The sequence below is a fragment of the Mastigoproctus giganteus genome, chromosome 12 (assembly GCF_048544385.1).
Source record: "Mastigoproctus giganteus isolate SK-2022 chromosome 12, ASM4854438v1, whole genome shotgun sequence".
NCBI lineage: Eukaryota > Metazoa > Arthropoda > Arachnida > Uropygi > Thelyphonidae > Mastigoproctus > Mastigoproctus giganteus.
Window position 1 is genome coordinate 65199196 of NC_143586.1, and position 13246 is coordinate 65212441.

At 38.3% G+C, this 13246-nt stretch overlaps 1 long non-coding RNA gene across 1 annotated transcript in view; it reads left to right on the forward strand.

Annotated features, from left to right (window-relative positions):
• The first annotated feature begins 10822 nt into the window (after positions 1 to 10822).
• Positions 10823 to 13246, forward strand: part of LOC150077129 (uncharacterized) — a 49810-nt gene continuing 47386 nt past the window's right edge. The window contains exon 1 of the long non-coding RNA XR_016547732.1: positions 10823 to 11035. This is a non-coding gene — a long non-coding RNA (uncharacterized LOC150077129). The remainder of the gene's footprint in view (positions 11036 to 13246) is intronic.

The following is a 13246-nucleotide window of genomic DNA, read 5'->3' on the forward strand; positions in this document are numbered from 1 at the left end:
TGAAATGCACTTACACCAACGTTTCTGCCATTCTTCAAAAACATGGCGGAAGCCATTTTGTGACACGAGTTTGAGAATGGCCTCCGATATATTTACAACTTCTTCTGACAACTGAAAATATTTTCCTCGCAGCTCCTTCTTTAACTTTGGAAATTAAAAAAAAATCGCAGGGTGCAAGGTCGGGGCTATAGAAACACATTTGACGTTAATGCTGGATAAGTACTCGATGACAGTATGAGCAATGTGAGGTCTCGCATTGTCGTTATGCAGTATCCACTCACCTGCATTCAGTTGTGGTTGTTTGCAATGAATATGATCTGGCAAAGTGTGCAGTACAGATCTGTGGTAAGGTCCTGTAACAGTCTTATGACATAGCACAACACGCTGGTAAACCATTCCTTGAATGTCACAAAAAGAGATGGCCATAACCTTTCCTGCAGAAGCCATAACTTTTGCTTTTTTTCGGTGTTGGCCATGACGTAGACTTCCAGACAGAGCTTTGTTGCTTACTCTCTGGATCAAAATGATGAAGCCATACCTTGCACAGAACCTCACTATTCTCAGTAACCATCCATTGCAGCTCGTGACAAACTTCCATGCAAACTGGCTGTTGCTCAGGTGTGATCAATCTTGTTAATCCAGTGTGAATAAACACTTGGGTCCTGAAAATGGTCATGCAGACTGCAGTGCATGCTTCCTACTGATATTCTCAACATCTTTGCCTTACTGTTATACGACGATCTTCTCTCACGATTACAGAATTATATCATTATACTTTACTCTTATGTCACCACAAGGTTCTACTTTCGATGCAGATGCTCTTTTCCCAAATGATCAACATAAATTCGAAATATGTACTCAACGTTCTCCTTCCAAAAAATCGGCTTTTCATTTAAACAACTCAATCATTTGCTGCTTTTCAGCTAGTTAATACACACTATTGCAGTTGTGCACAATGACAATAAAACAGCTAAATTTCCTGCTTTACCTAAAGATCAGAGCTTTCCAATTTTTTCTCCAGAAATCATTTATTTGGATTCATTTTGGCGTGATGAAATTCCGATTTCAGTAGCCATCTTTTTTGAAAATAATGATTTTACGTGATGTAAATCGTATATTTTTAAAGATATTTGGTTTTAGAATTATAATAAGTGGCTGATAACTAAAATAATTTCTGTTTATAAACCCGGATTTCTTACAACGTAACTGTCCATTCACTTTGTAAGGACACGCAGATTTTTCCAAAACTTCTACGCAGTTAGCTCGGAATTAAACAAATGGTTTCGTGCGAGGAAATAATGGTTGGATTCATTCCAAAACTAACACATCATCTTCCACTGTGTTCAAAGTACATCTCACCTTTTGCATGCCACGATGCCGTTTTGTAAAATGTACTGGTATTTCCCAATAAAGCGTGGAGAGTATACAAAGGAAAGGAAGAAATTAAAAGAATCACAGCAGCACTATACCGTAATGTAGGTGTAGAAAGGGAACTTCCACTTGTCATTAAAAATCCCCTCACCCTCAAGAACACGTACACCTTTCTGCGATGGGCGGTTCACGACACATGTAGCGTGGATAGCGATTTCGATCAATGGGGAACAGCTGAACCAGAAGGCGAGAACAAAGAAGAGAGAGAGAGAGAGGGTGGGATTTATCTCCTTCAACAGTGCTGCCCACAGCTGAATGAAGTGTTTCCTATTAATTAACAGCAGTTCTTCAGCTCATAATGCCATTGCTTTTAGGTGGGTGGTAGACAGCCAATTCTGTGGATCTTACTTTCAACAATAAAGCAATTCTTTTTAATTCCGGTGGTGCATGGCAGTTTTTAACTCAATATCCAGCTTCACTATGATTTTTCAAGGCCTTCTAGTTAATCCCAGAACTTTCTTTTTATTCGTATGCTGCTCAGTAAGAAAATTAATGAACCAGTTACTTTATGTTGGTTAATTAAGTGTTATTGTTCAAGTATATTTATAAATTAACAATTTTAGATTAGAATATTTGACTGTGTCTAAGTAACAATAATAATAATAATTTAAACTTTTTAAAGAGAATTGAGAAGTGCCGCATTTTCGAGATATGTACTAGTGGATGAGTAGAGTTAAAAGAACACATTTTAATAAATATTTAGCACAAACAACTAAACTTGTTTATAATGACAACCTTGTCCTTTCATCCCTTTTTTTTCGGCCCACGGGATTTAAATTGTATGGATAATGGAATGGTCTTAATTCTCACAGTGGGACAAACTTGTCTTTGTAAAGAGTTGCCCTGGTATTGCACTACTTTCAACAAATTGCTTTAGCTATATTGCAGCTTTGAAAACTGATTTCGTATATCGCATGGTAGCTCACATTGAACAACTTTTTATGCCCTTGAAGGCAAGGCCCTCGTGGTAGCACAGTTGGTATAATCACCGTCCTCCCCACAGCGGGTGGAAAAGACCTGAGTTCAAATCCTGTCAGTGATCCCAGGAATTTTTATGGGTCTTTTTCGTAAAGTAGCTGAAGTTAGTCGGTCTCATGCGAGGGTACCATGTTTTTTTCTCTCGGAAACTCGGGTTTTTCGTCCAGCGAACAGCAAATCGACCACAGATTAGGCGCAATTTACAGACATATTATATATGGAGCAATATAGCCTAAGTTGCTGATGCGCCTACAACTAGCAAAGACAGGTTTTCTCTGAAAATCATGCTATTCTCGTCTGAGACCAACTAACTCAACCACTGCAGAGATAATGGATCTTACCACGAGGGTAAGATTCATTATTTCTGCAGTTTAAATTCTGTTGGCTGGAAAAACAGATTGAAGGACAAGGTATCCTATTGAAGGACAAGATATCCTGCAAGCATCCTATACAGAGAAAAAACTTGTCAAGAAATTTAATTTCTTATATTTCTTGACAAGTTGTAATTCATCACATACAACAGTTTTCCATACAAATTTATTATTTAACAGAAAAGATAAAGAAATTACAACACATAATACATTCCACACTACAAACAGAGATTGTAATTTTTAATGCATAGCAACTCTAATCTACTGAATCACTAAGTATCAAACATTTTCTTATTAAAATTTTTAATTTGAAAATAGGATAACTTCTAAGTCTGAAATCAACACTAGCCAACAAATTGTTTATTATATTCATTGTATGCCTATCTCCAAATCTATTTAGTACCCTAGGAAAAAAAATAATAATAGATGACATCAAGCTCTACGCGAGCCTAACCTGAAAGATTACTTACAGAAAAACACTACGCCACTATACCAAGCCATAAGGAAGATAGACAAGCGGCATACCCCACTCAACCTAAGTGAGGAGAGTCCTTCCGCCCAGAAGAAACAAAGCTAGAAAGATTGGCAAAGAAGACACTCCATGGTAGACACTACAATGACTTCCATCAAGACCACACAGATAAAATGGCTTCTAATGCATGGCTCGCGAGCGGTCCACTCTTCCCCAAGACTGAAGGAGTCGTGCTTGCCATCCAAGACGAGGTAATCAACACCAGGAACTATATAAAATATATCACCAAGGCACCGAGAGTGACAGATGACACATGTCGACGATGCCACATGGCCTTAGATGCGATCCAACACATCACCGCAGGATGTAGGGTGATCACCCAGATGGAATATACTCGTAGATACGACCATGTAGCCAGGATAATACGTCAGAAACTATCGAAGAAATACCAGTTGATCAAAGAAAGTGTACCGTATTACAAGTACGAATCCCAGGCCATACTACAGACCTCAACCCACAAGCTGTACTGGGACAGCGCCATAATAACGGATAAAAAAAATTTCGCGCAACAGACCGCATATAACCCTTGTCGACAAGGAGGAAAAGGCTACCTATCTGATTGATATAGCAGTGACCAATACTGGCAACCTCCAAAAAAACCCACGAGGGAAAGATCAGGAAGTACACAGACCTAAGACAGGAGATCAAAGAGGTGTGGCATGTGCAACAAGTAACGACCATCCCGATCACCGTGTCAACCACCGGCGTGGTGTCAAAGACTGTATACAATAATCTAGCAGCAATAGGTCTCCAGAGAACACCTACAAGGAACTCCAGAAAGTCGCAATCCTGAGTACCTGTACGATAGTCAGGGAGTTTCTCGACCAACTGCAATACCGGACATAACAACCATCTTGCGCACTTGGTACCAGTACCCGATACGGGGTGGAACTCCCAATCAGGGAGAAATAATATAATAACAATAATAATAATAATTATTATTATCATCTTAATATACAACCCAACTTAAATCTTATTATCTGCTTTTTTAAATTTGAAAATGGTTAAGGGATTCAAAATGGTTAACCATCAGTCTCTTTTTTCCTCCATCACGAAATGATTATCCTTTATTTTCCGTGGAATACGAACAAATGTACAAAAACTGCTGGAACAGTTTATTTTTATTAAATTTCTTATTAGAAAATCATTTTCCCTAAAAAAAGATTCGTAATTATCATTGTGTTACTCCATGGGCGCATATAACTTAGGTCCTTGTTAGGTTCCAACTTTGAGGTCTTTGATAACAGATTGTGAAGTGTCTACGCTACCTTGTGCTGATAATATTTTAAAAATTTTAGTTTTCTTAAACTTGTCTCTATAATTCTTAATCTGCTGTAGACAGAGATGACGCTAAGGAATTAGTTTCCCAGTAGGTTCGGCAAGCTTGGCAGATTCTTAACTTTTATAAATTGCCTTATTAATTAATTATATGCCAAACTTCAGAATTTAATGTGAGTTCGAGCAAACATTATAATGCTTACAAAAATAAGCACCTTCTTAGCTCCAACGCCTTATTAATGTCCCCATTGCAATGCAAAATACCTACCGACTTCTGGAGGGAGGGAGGCTATCTGTTCTTTCTAGTATCCCCGAATTTTTCTCCCGTCGTCTAGCTATGCTCTGTATACTTCTAATTATAAATAGGAAAGTATATAATATAATTATTAATTGTTTTAGAGATGGACTATATTTCCAGTGCCCAATAAGAATGGTTTAACTTTAATTTCCATACCGCAAAAACAAGCAAATCAACAATACAGTACATGCAGACAGGACTGATACTTAATGGCCTTAGTTGCCTCGCCACAAAATCACAAGCAACCAACCAGCTTCTAGCTGAAGGGATTTGATGAAATTTGGTACTGGAGGACCTTTAATAGAATTCATCGACTAAATTAAACTTTTGTTCGTACTGGACAATTTGGATTACCACCTTACGTGAAACCCCAAGTGGAACTTTAATGCCAGTCTTTCGCTGATAAACAAACTGCAGACAAACTTTAATTGCTCTTTCTGGAGTTGCCTCATTTGGTTCCTGAATTAATTACTCTCTAGTAATTTGTCTGGAAACCATTTGATCAGATTGGCGATAGCATACATCAGATGCGATGTGATCCTCCATAAATTGTGGCATAGTGCCAACCTTTGCCTCCAACGCTGTCACCTTGACCGCATTAATGTCAGTTGGGCGACACAAGCACAAAGTATCGTCAGGCAGGTTGAGAACGTTGCAGGATAGCTATTATGTCTTTCACTAATACTCACAACATGGAGGATGAACAAAGAGAGGTGAAATTGATAAAGCACATGTCCTGTCACATTCGGTTGACCTCTGTCTATCCATCTATCTATCTATTCCTCAGCGATTAGTGGATCACAACTCATTTTTATTTCAGATAAGGATTTTCAATAGTGGAATGATTATTGTTTGTACAACTCCATACCAAAATTTTTGAATGTTCTTGAAAATTCATAAAGTTTGTGGCTAACTACGAACTTCAAATATTTGCATAAAGCATTTTTACAGTATTTTTGCATAAAGTAATGGAAAGATTTAAATATTGTTGTGAGGATATGCTTCACACAAATAAGATGCAAATAACGCTGTTAATTTGAATTAATTTTTAAGAAAATAAATGAACAAAATATTGTCTCATAAATTTAGAATATTCAAAATCTGTTTAATTAATTTAGAATATGAAATAATTAATATGTATTTTTGAATCAGTACATATTAATTAGCACCCATGGTAGGATATCCATGTCTTTTAATAACCTTATTGCACTTTTTTTTCAATCAAATTTTCACGTGTGAAAGATCAAGTTTCGTTGAGGAAAGAGGTTTAGGAAATCTTTCCTATAATATGTTTTATAACTTTAATTAGGTCTTTCTTTGTTGTTGGTTGTGGTTGATAAGTCAGGGTAATGAGGGAGAAAGACCTAACTTTTCACACGTGGTAAAACGTCCGTTTGTGAGACGTTTCCCCCTTTGGTGAGAGAGCGTCCTCAAACGTCTCAGACCAAGTTGTCCTCAGGAACTTTTTGACACCATTAGAGACTACTTCTAAAACAGGTATATCACTATGGCCTCGAATTACAATTCTGTTACTCGGCAAGTTCGTCGTGGCTGCCCCCAGGGATTTGTCTTAAGACCTCTACTAGGGAACATGATTATCAATCAGTGGCTCATCGGAAACTTCGACAGGTACTCCTCATTTACGTTTGCAGACGACCTGGCATTGTTTTTCTGCAGGAATTCCTGTTCTCAACTTGAAAAACGCTAACATTGTTCCGGATGAACACCATAACTGGGCACACTCTCCAACAAACTTAAAATCTCACCAGCCAAAACTTCTGCTATTGTCTTCAAGGGGCAGCTCTCCTCCTCTAGGCCTCCTGCTATAACGTTACGTAAACACTCAATTCCTGTCGTTGCCGCTACAAAGTATCTTGGACTCATGCTGGACAATACGCCTTTCTTAAACCCACATATCTCACATCAAGCAGAGAAAAACAACAAATTACCGTCCATGTTTATTCGAATTTACCGTCAGGAGTGAAGACTTAGTTCCAAAACCCTCGGATTGATCTGCAAAGCCACCCATTGCCACCTATGGGACTAAGGTGTAGTTTCACCGTGCCAGGCTTTGCACCATTTAGGATAAGCTCAACACTGGCCAGAGATTCTTTTTACTGGTCATTACACATACTTGTAATGACCAGTAAAAAATCACACATACAGTCTCCACTCCTGCCCTCCAAATTATTGCTAGCTATCTACCTCTGGACTTATTCTAAGTGTACAGAGAACTAGCCTATAACATCAAAAATGTCACCTCACCGATTTGATGGCATATCCATTGATCTAGATTCCCTTATAAAACAGGAGAAAACGCGATGTCTGTAAATCTTGACTGAAAGATAGCAAGCTCGATGGAACTCTTCTATAAAAGGCAGAACAATATTCTAATTCTTCCCAACTGCTACTTCATTCAGCAAACTCACTCATAAATGGTTCATTCCTAGTCTGCACTCTTGTTTTCTATTAACTGCAGGCTGTATTGCTTCAACCTCTCTACAACTGAATTCTGTCTCTGTGTAGTACTTGAAGACTCCACCCATATTCTCTTCCACAGATCTGTCTACGAAGCTTTCAGACAATTGTTTTCCTGCACTGAACCTGTTCGGCCTGGTCAAGAAGAAACCTTTGTCAAGAGCAAACCAAATTTCAGTGCTCTCCAGCACTAAGCGACGAGATAAACGAACGTTTAAGGGCCGCCTTGCGTAAGACACAACACATGTCCACATGCAGGTCGAATTTCGATTCGTCACAAAAGATGACGGTGTCCCATTGCTCTTTTGTCCATGAAACATGCGTTTTAGCCCAAGCAACTTGCTTCTTTCCCCTTTGTTGGATTAACAAAGGCTTCTTCTTCTTCTTGGGCCGATAGGCATGCAGATCACATTCCTTTCAAGCCGTCTTTGGATAGTTCGTGCACTTGTTTCAACATCAGAGGCCATCTCAAAGTCCAGTTTTAGATCAGGAGCACTAGCATGGCGATTACGAAGGCATAGCCATTTCAAATATTCCGTTTGCAATTACTGTCTGATCTTAGGAAGGCGTAGTCACTCTCTTATGGCCTGATCCAGGTCTTCTTTTCACATCACTGGTTTCACGCTTTAATTTCAGTACCTGGGATACTATTGACTGGTAGCAGCCTATTTTGTCAGCGATTGCACGCGTAGAAAGCCCTTCCTGGGACAGAGCAACGGCTACACTTTTTTTTTTATGTCAACTGAATATATGGAGCCATGCTTACATCTCCACAAAACAGGATACTAATGAGCGTATACACCCTTTCAACTCCGTATTTATAGAAACGGTTGAGGCAATACGTTGCAATCACTATCTGATGCAATAGGAGCGTTATCTGACGCAATACCTTTGCATTGCGACAAACAAAATTAATGTAATCAAACAATAACTTATACGTTTCACTACAAATGTTATTTTTTTTTAAGGTGATGCAGTTTTTTTGTCCGCCACTGTACATACATGCGTACATAACTTTTCATACGGTAAATGTTAGTGCAGGTTCCGAAATTATATTTCAAAAATTGTCCTAATCGAATAATTGTTTCAATTATTCGATTAGGACAATGTGATATTCAAGTGAATTAAGAGCCATTTTAATGATCTGCAAAGGTTCTAATCCTCTGAAAGTCAGACAGCCCCAGATCTTTGCCTTTTCTGGATGTTTAATTCTCATATCACTTCGTATAGCCAGGCTGAATTTCCATCTTTCTTCAAACATGGCTCCCCCTTTCTTCTATAGACACCTCAACAGAAATACCCATCGCAATAACTAACGCATCACTCAACATAACACTAAAATTTATTAAAACTTCAATTTTAATAAACTTCTTCGCCCATGCCAACCTTCGATTTCTTTGCTTACTATGTAGAATAAGCTTTTCTTGGGAACACACGATGAAATTTAAAGTTCCTTTATTCTTTTATGCACAGTAGACCTATTTGATGAAGTTCCAACCATGTGTCATTTGTTTATTTGGAAGAGTTGGCAGCGTTCCTTCTTTATATATGTACGAAGTTCCTCTTCTTCTCTTTCAGTTGCAGAAATTGCATCCAATTTGCATGACTCTTGCGAGAGATAATCATTCTTCCTAACAAGCTCTGCCGGTTAGCTGTTGTTGTTGTTGTTGTTGTTTGGTTTTTAGGAGCATTAGCAACTAAGGCCATATTGCTCCGGGATGTGCGGTGGTCATTCCCTGACCTTTCCGCATCATCCGTATTTGGTGGTGACGGGCTCGAACCCCGGTCTAATCAAGAAGCGTGTGCTACGCACTGTTGCTCCTTCCCACCTGGCTACGGAGGCGCCCTGCCGGTTAGCATAGTTGATATTATTATCGTTCTCCCCACACCGAGTGGAAAGAACCTGAGTTCGAATCCCGTCAATGACGCGAGAAATTTTTATGGGTGTTTTTCACAACGTGGCTGAGTTAGCCAGTCTAAGGCGAGGATTGAATTTTTTTCTTACAGAAACTGGGGTTTTTCATCCAGCAAATCGACAACAGAACACACGCAATTTACACAGTATATACGAAACAATATGACCTTAGTTGCCGATGCTCCTAAAACCCTATTACAACAACAGTATCTTATTCACCAATTTTCTTAAATATAAATAAAATTTACATATTTGCATATTACTTGTAAAACTCTACGAAACATATAATAAGAATGGAAAAGAACTTCATACAATAAAAGTATTTGTCATTGGCGCTGTCCACTCTCTACCCGCAAGGTCCAAGTTTAGTAGAATAGTATCTATGAAGATATCCATAGAAATTGCATGTCAAGAAGCGAGTGAGTGAGAGAGAGATTGTTGATTAACTTACCCTACTCTCATGCGGATAGTTAAGAAGTTTTAGCAACTTTGGGTGGCACCTCATGACCATATCTTGGAACAACATCCTTAGTAGGACTAATCTGAGATTTGTGCGGAGTTTACACTTTTCCAGAAGAAAAATGACACTGTGGAGTAAAAGATATTTCTGATGTGTTTATGCCAAGAAAGGTTGGAATTTATGGTTTCACAAAAATAAATCTATTCTTGGTGTTTAGAAATTGATACATTGTCTTCTAAGTACAAAACCTGAATCTTATTCAAATTCTACAGCAATATTAAAGGCTGGTATCAAAGAGCCTAATGTGTGCCAAACTGAGCCCCTTGATACCAGTGGTGCCTTCACTGGTTGTTGTTGTTGTTGTTATTTGGCTTTTAGGAGCATTAGCAACTATGGCCATATTGCTCCAGGATATGCGGTGGTCATTCCCTGACCTTTCCGCATCCTCCGTATTTGGAGGTGACGGGCTCGAACCCCGGTCTAATCAAGAAGCGTGTGCTACGCACTGCTGCTCCGCCTTCACTGGTAGGAATGGTTAAGGTCTGAGTTCGAATCCGCTCAACGATTCTACACTTGATGTAAATTGTAAAATTTATTATTTGAATTGTAAGAATATGACATCTACCAGAAGGACCCATCTTTGAATGTAACTTGTACTATGCACCGACTATCTGAAAGCTGTCTCGGGTGAGCAGTTTCTAACAAAATGCAATAATAATTGAAAAAGAATACTGTCATTTAATCTCGATACTTTTAGATCAACTTTCTTGTCAGGTGACCACTTCACAATGCAGTGAGGTTTACTAGAATCGATGAATGTAACAGTCAAAGTAAACCTCAGCTTAGATTACAAGAACATCAGAATTATTACTCCAGAAATGCATACATCGGTAATAAAAGAGGCATTTTACAATGCAAATCTCAAAGGATACAATAAATGTCTATAAATATCGTTAAACGCCTTAAATCTGTAAAACACTTCTTTCTTTTTTTCACAATTAAGCAAGCCACAGCAGCAAAGGTGTCGCTGCGACTCGATCAAGAGATAACAGATTAACCCTAGCTGGAAATGCGTGTCATAACAGTAATAATTATTATATACTGGGAAATATAGTTTGTAATTCTGCTTGTGTCATATTTTTCTGTCTAAGTTTCAAGAGGAAAATACCTCTGCATCCAGTTGAATTCAGGGAATCGAGTATACAACAGTAAAAAGTCTATTTTGGAACGCTGCACATTTTCCATGACCAACGACAAGCAGCCACGTTCTCGACTACACGTACTATGCGAGCACGTAAGTAATCAATGGTTTCAATTTCGAAGTATCATTCGTAATATTTTTTCCAGCTTCTTATTCATTTCGTCTTCACCGTGAGTTCTTCAAAAAGGAAAGCCATCTCCTTGTTATTACTTCAAAGAAATGAGTTATGTGCCAAAAGTTTTGCAATGTGACCTAGTTTTTCGTGTGAGAATTTATAGTTTACTATTTTACAGAGAATTTTCTAAGGACACCCTTGAATATCGTGTGTTTGTTACCTTCGGAGAGTTATCTGCGACACCTGCGAGGAGGGGTTGACTGCTTGTGACGAAACTGGTCGTGCCGAGGTGTATAAGTGAGGGTTTCGTTGAGGAAAGTGGTGGGTATTACTTAGAAAGAATACGGACGATTATTCTTCACGCAACACACTGGATAATGAAGTAACTACCTTGTTTATATATAAAGATTTGAAAGATAACTTTTTTTATCTTGATTTCTGAATCTAAATCTTAACTAATCATTGTAAATCTAAAAGTCACTGCCCACGTGAGTAGCTCAGTGTACACCGAGTGTTCACTTTACTAGGTACACCAACCCTTTTCATGAAATGGAGCGTTCTTTCAGTAATTCATTTGCATTTTCGTATCATGTGATATAAAGTAGGTGGGAAGATATTTGGGGTGTTGTATGCGTGGAATTTGCTACAGAATTTTCTTTGTTTTTCTCCATTTTACCATTGAAAATACTCTGTCGTTATTTAGCGTTTCATTGTATAACTTTTGCCCACGTTTCGTAACTGTTCCCCCTACCACGTGTTTTGAAATGAAGAACACGCCCTTACTTGAGTGTTCCGGGATATACTGCCAAAAAAAAGACAGCCTACGTTTAGGAAATGTGGTCATGTAGAAGATATTCTCTTTATCATAGCGCACCTTGGCATTTTCTACGATTAAAGTACTATCTCAATCGAAGATGCATTTCTTGAATCAGTATGTAAATATTTCGACCAAATATTAGATGGTATAAGCCTTTTTATATAAAATAAGATACGAGAAAACAGCGTAAAGGAACTGGATCATTCCTTTTAAGTAGAATTGACTGCGTTCTTGTGGAGCTTACAGAAAATAAGAATGTAATGGTGTACGTAAATGTGAATTTTGAATTCAACAGTTCTAGATGCCTTTTTGGAATCTTGTAGATTACTTATTGTTCAACTGTGATGGATACTTGATTGGTCAGCTGTTCTGTGTTACCTCTTTTCTTTGTTTCTGTACATAGGTTTTGGAAACACTTGTATTCAAGCTGATTGTGTGTTTAATAGTCGACTAGGTACAAGTGGACTAATTGAAGGAGGCAAGACCTGCTTCAAATTTGTGAGTGAATTTAAGTAGTCACAGCAGAATCTACTTACACAGAACTACCTGTGGAGAAAATCGAAATGGTCCGCATATTATCAGATACGCTTTCCAACCAAAATGAAGAGAATATAGGTTTTAGATGGAATTTGCTCTACAAGGAAAAATGTTCCCTGCTGGGCCATCTCCATAAGGAATATGTGGTCACTTGTGGTTAGTGGATTCCATTCTTTCGTCGTAGATTGCCCATTACGATAAGCATCATCTGTATCATAACGAAACTCATTCAATTTCGCCCATTCTAAATGAGGAATGGGTACAGTTGAAAATGATCTGTAACGGATAAAAGAAAATGCTTATTTTGATGGTTTCTCGTACTTTTTTTGCAAAATATAATATTTTGCAAAATGGCACCGCTGGATTGAATATATTTATTTTTCTTTGAAATGTATGAGTAGCTGTTTGTAGGTGTTGGTAGTTGTTTTGAAGAACTGTTCCCCCTCCAGAAGATAAATGTTCCACGTCTGTTCTGTATCTCTTGATCACAGAACACCGCTGTCTGATAGAATTTCAATGAATGTTTCCGTTTTCGTGTAGCCTCCAGTAAATGACTTATATAAGATTATTACTTAGCCTCCACACTGAATATGTAATTATAGATAAGTCAGTGATAATGAGCGAAATGTTACCAGGCCGGACAAAATATCCTGTTTGTTCTCAGTTGTGTGGGCTTAATGTCTGCCATTCGTATTTCACATTTGACGGCCAAGGTCAGAACTCAAAAAAAGCAGTCAGTCTTCTTCCTATCCTCAGTCGGGCGTACCCTGCAGACGCCAACTGGTTGGATTGAATAGAAGCTAACAAAGAAGGGTGGATAAGCTGGACGTGTTGG